Genomic DNA, 5,907 nt, shown 5'->3' with positions numbered 1-5,907 from the left:
CTGTCAACTTTTCTAGCAGCCTGGTATCTCGATGCCGGCCATGATGATTTGGTGTCGAGCTGTTCTAGCTGCGTGTCATCTGTCTGCGCGCCCCGTAGGCCTGATGGCCAGCTGTTCTTGTGGCCTCCTTGGCTCCTGATCAGAAGATCGCACATGCGTTAAGGAATCACAGGTGGCAAAATGTTCATTTCTATACCAATTTCTATATCAAAAAGACAACTAGGCAGAGCTGTTGGTTAAAATGCAAAATCAGTGTCTGTGTTAACTTCGTTCCTTTCGCGCTGTGATTTCGGCCATTTCTTTGTATTGAAAGATTGTTTTCGCTGCAAATAACGGGCGATGTATATTGAATAGATATCGTGGGTTGCTCTCGCGTTGGCTGTCATTTTGCCATTGACGGTGAATGTGGGTGCGGGAGAGAGTGATCATCTGCTTTCGTGAATCTCTTTAGCCTATAACGTCCGAACTCAAATCACGCCGCGTTTTTGAAGACATCATGAAGTGGCTATATCAATGATTGCTGCTTGTTTATGGAGGCCATCCCAGTGGCTTTTGGTTCAAACAACACGGAGATGGACAGCCGGGCCAAGTTACTGTTTCTAGCAGAGGAGGTGAGCACAATCCTTGCGACTGTTTTGAATTACGCTCGATAAACTTTTGGTGCAGCAGCCACGTGAAGTGCCGCCCGCTTCCTTTTGCTGTAACTGCGTCCTCTTTCGTGCTCTTGATGTAGGCGTATCTGCGGTTAGAAAATACGTACTACAACTGCCTGTTCAGGGCAGCACGTTCTTGAAATTGATGTCGTGTAGTTTTCAAAACATCATGATAGAGTATTCAAGAAATACTGCAGGCAGGTTTACATTTCTGACGTTTGAGCTTGGTTTTAATCGTTTCTGTCGTGGCAGCATCACAGGAGCATAGTGCTGATACAACGCACTTACTAATTTATTTGAATCGAAGCTTTTTATTAAATGTTACTTAACTAACGGCGATGCGCACAATTGCTTGATTTCTTCCTTTGCAATGAGTATATTCATGCAATGTTTATGCACAACCTTCACCTAGTAATATTTTTAGACTTGTGCTCCACACCGTTCAGAACCTGTATCGAAATTCAAACACCAAGTCAGGCGGATGCACAGTTAAGACTGTAGCGAAATCACCAGGATGAATGCGATGCGACACTTGTCGAGACAAGAATGCTGATGACAGGTGTATATCATTGATAAGTATACCACATTTCCAATCACACGTATTCGGGACATTTGAGGGAGTTGTAATCTTGAGAAAGCGCGGTTCGGCAGCTTTGCGTAGACGGTAACTGAGGGCTATGTACCCTCGGCTGAGGCGGTTACTTGCTTATATGTGCCTGAGTATCTCAGGAGCGATTGCATCATTATGGGAAAGAACGTCTTCGCTGTTGGTCAACGCACATGGTTAAAATGAGAAATAATCGCGTCTGCCTTGGTTATGCTGCATTATTAGTGAGACCAGTGTATCGTGTAACGGTCTGCTTCTACCCGTGCCATTTTTCTTTACTTATTTTGTGGGCGATCCATGAAAGCTTAGTTTGCGTACAACACGTTCCTGATCTTTTTTTGTTCACTTCGGGTTGCAGCTTCAAGGAACTGTTTTCACATTTATTGTCCCGTTCAGTTTTAAGAGGTAATTGCGGACCCCAGTTATTTTGTTACATGTTATCAACCTAATAATAATACTAATAATAATAATAATAAATCAATAAATCAATCATTTATCCTGCCCAGGAACAACCGTGAGGTCTAGGTGCTGGCGCACGTATACATAGAAAAAGAAATACAGCAGGGGAATATCAGTAAAAAAAAACAATGAATAAAAAATAACAATCTTGAAAATAAAAGTGTACATACATGTAACCGAAGGCGCAAAATGCGTACACAATAAAAAGGAGGAGAAGGGAAGTTGAACAATATGTGAAACTAAGACACAACAACGGAAGGCTCAGAGCAGTACAAAGACAGAGTTGTGAAAAATATCAAGGTCATGAAAGTGGGCGTTATAAAGACTCTGTATTCTGTGGACGGCTGAGTTTTGGTGGTGACAGGCAGCAACATGGAAAGGTCTGTGTTCTCTGGTAATTTTGCGCGGAATACGAAACGTGATACAACTGAGGAGTTCGGTGTCAGTTTCAAAACATCATGATAGAGTATTCATGATAGAGTATGATCATCATGATAGAGTATGATCAGCTGCAGCGAAGTAAGGGCAATGGCAATAATCCAATAGTGCTAGAGCAGGGCCCAGAGTCCGTGTTAGCACGGCGGTGATGATATATGCTTAAAAACGTTTTTCTGGACCCGATCTGTAATGTCACTGTTGGATCCAGAAATGCTGTTCCAGACGACCGACGTGTATTCGAGTTGAGAAAGACAGATTGTTGTGTACAACTTTCGGAACGGTGTAGAATTGAATTCTCTCGACAGTCTGCAAACAGAGCCAAGAGTGCGCATGGCCCGCATTGCAACGCGTTTAGTGTGAGCTGAAAAGTGTAAAGTTGTATCAAAAAGTACACCGAGATCATTGATCTCACGGACCTTACACAATGGTACAGAATCTACTGAATAAGAAAAAGAAATGCTTGCTGTTTTGCGGGTGAAAGTCATGACTTTGGTCTTAGCAGCATTAAAGGTGAGGTTATTATCTGTGCACCATTTAGGAAAAGAAAGCAGGTCAGACTGCAGGATGCGACAGTCATCAACAGTGTGAATTGCCTTAAAAATCTTCATGGCATCGGCATATAGAAGGAATGAGGAATGCCGAATGGCGCAAAGAACGTCATTATTAAAAGTTAAAAAAAGGTGTGGTCCTAACACTGATCCTTAAGGAACGCCGCTGGTTACCAAGTACAAAGAAGACGTTTGGCCGTTAACGTTAAGAAAACATGATCTATCAAGAAGATAACTCCGCAAGCGATTTACAATTGACGAGTCAATACCAAAGTGAGTAAGCTTGATGAGAAGCAGTGAGTGGCTTACCACATCAAAAGCTTTACTGAGGTCGCAATATATGGTGTCTACTTGCCCCCTTTGAAGTGCCAGCGTGGAGATGTGTCATGAAGCTTGCAGAGATTTGTGATAGTAGAGCGGCTGGTGAGGAATCCATGCTGATTCGGAATCAATGTGTTCTTCACAGTACAAGACAATACGTTGTGAAGAGCAAGCTAAATAACCTTAGACGTGGCATAGAGAAGAGAAATCGTGTGATAATTTGAGATATCGGTTTTACAGACAGACCTAAATACCGGAAAAACACGAGCAGTTTTTCACCACATATGAGGGAAAGTGGAAGTATTCAGAGAGTTATTAAATATAGATGTCAATACTGGGGCAAATATACCGCCGTAGGCTTTTAAGATTGCGGAAGGGATGCCATCAGGACCGCAAGATAGGGAAGGCTTCAAGCGCATAAGGCATTCGCTGATCAGCTTTTCATCAACCAACACAGGACTTGATGTAGGAGCCGTTGTGTGCTGCTGACTGACACCAGCGTTGAAACCTGAAGGTTTATATAAGGAAGAGAAATGGGCAGCAAAACAATCCGCGACTGCTTGGACTTCTACTCCACTAGAGTTGAGCAGGCGAAAACTCTCTCCGCGATTACCAGTACGCTTGCGGATATACTTCCAAAATTCCGCCAGCCAGTTCGGAGGCGCTCTTCTCCAAGAATGCAATATATGAGTCATGATCCCGCTTATAGAGGCGTTTGCAGAGAGTCCGAAAAAAGCGGAATTCTCTCCACTCATTAGGCACAGGAATGCTGGATTTACGGTGCGCGCAATCTTTATGCTTTACGGCAGTTATAAGTTCAGAGGAGAACCAGTGGGGATATTTAGAGCACCTAGTACTGCACTGAGGAATGTATTGGCGCATACCGCTCAAAACAAGCTCCGTAAACTGATCTATTTGGTCATCAACATTGGTTTTATCTGTGACCAGGGACAAATCTCCGGTGGACAAGAAATCATACAAACCAACATTATCACCCCGCTTGAAAGCAAATTGAGAACATTCATTAATGCCAGTGGAGAAGCTCTGCCTCAAGGCTGACACAGAGGCAGTTATCTTAGGTGAGGGGTGAAACTTATCGGGACGGACAAGGAAAATGTCAGAACGGGAGACATCTATAGCTTGAGCATTCGAGAGGCAAACGTCTAAAACGTTGCCACAGGAATTGGCGATCAAATTGTGCTGCTGAAGAGAACAGAAGGACAGAAAGTCTAACAGGCTGCATTTGTTCTCTCTGTAATGATTATAATGAGAATACGTAAGCGCTTTCCAATCAATTCCTGGTGTGTTAAAATCACCAAGAAGGATTACTCTGTGCTTGCGATGGGAGGATAAGACACTTTCAATAGAAGAGATGACCAAACAAAGCAGGAGAAATATTCGGTGAAACGTAGAAGGTTCCGATTAAGTTTTTCAAAGCACGCTAGGCTGACTTCAAGCCAAATCGATTCCTGTACACTTTCTATGTCGCTGCGCCTTACACATGTCAGTGAGCTGTCAACGGCAATAAGTACACCTCCACCTTTTTGTTTAACTCCACTGAAGTCCCGGTCACTGCAAAAGACGCGATAATGTGGCGGAAAAAATCTGAGGAGGAAATTTCACTGCAGAGCCAAGTTTCGGAAATAACAAAAATAGTAAAGGGAGACGAATTGACATTGGCAAAAAATTCATGTGCCTTGGTGCGAAGTCCACGAACGTTTTGGTAGAAAATGTCCAGATTACACACCACTTTGATCGTTTTGGGTCTTCTCTGTAGCATGAAGCATACCGTCGTGTAGCACCCCACGGAACGGCTTGAACAGGCATCACATTGGCCACATAGACGGGTCGTTCAGGCGCTTAGAGCTTCATCGTCGACGGCTTCATCAGCGCAGACAAGAAATGAGGCTTACGAATTATGCCTCGTCTTGAGGCGTTTGCAGGCAATTGGCGGTGCTCCGACGTTGGACAGGTGAGCAGTCAGATCCGCAGACGTCGTATTTTGAGAAAGCCAGGACACAAAAATGGCTTTCGGTCGCGGGGCGCGTTTCGCTACAGATATTGCCTTGCTCTCCCCAGCTCCAAAACAAGCAGGCCGACGTTCACTCCGAGTTGCCTTGGAGAGATGGTCAGCGGTGACAGCATTCGGCGAAGTAGTCTGGACGGTCGCAGCATAAGTTTTCTTGGACGGCTGGAGCGGCAGCACAGTGGGAGAAATGGGCGGCATCACAGTAGGGAAAAATGGGAGACGGCTTGCCAAGCGCATCACTCAGGGAACGCACCTCGACCAGTAGCGCACCTATAGTCTCGGTCTGCTGAGCGGATGCCAGCGCGTTTTCCCTGTGCAGACGCTCGTTGTCACTCCGCAGTCGCGCCACCTCATCGCTGAGGAAGGATAATAATAATAATAATAATAATAATAATAATAATAATAATAATAATAATACTAATAGACAGTGACATCCTAAAGGTCAACAAGATTACGAGACATCGACGTTGACATAGTGACGTGATGATGAATGTGCCGTCGGTGGCATGGCTACTTAACTGCTCTGGCAGGAAAAAGTAACAACTATAAGCATGCGCAGCCGTGCGTTGTCATTGACGATGATGCTTAAGCAGCGGTGGCGGCGAAAGCAGTAGCACGCACTTTGATGTTTATGACTGCGAACTTCTTGAGAATAGTTTCTTTTCCGCTTTCGCCCGTTTTCGTGCTTGGTAGGTGGTGCGACTCGATAGGTGGCCCGACTCGTCAAGGAAACCTTCGTTCGTTAGTCGTTTAGTCATTTCTTACTGTCGTTCGTTCGCTCATTCGGTCGTTCGTTAGTTGGCTCCCTCAATCGTTCGTTTAGTCAATGGTTTGTGTGTTCCTTCGTTTATT

The sequence above is a fragment of the Dermacentor silvarum genome, chromosome 11 (assembly GCF_013339745.2).
Source record: "Dermacentor silvarum isolate Dsil-2018 chromosome 11, BIME_Dsil_1.4, whole genome shotgun sequence".
NCBI lineage: Eukaryota > Metazoa > Arthropoda > Arachnida > Ixodida > Ixodidae > Dermacentor > Dermacentor silvarum.
This window is presented reverse-complemented; position numbering follows the sequence as displayed.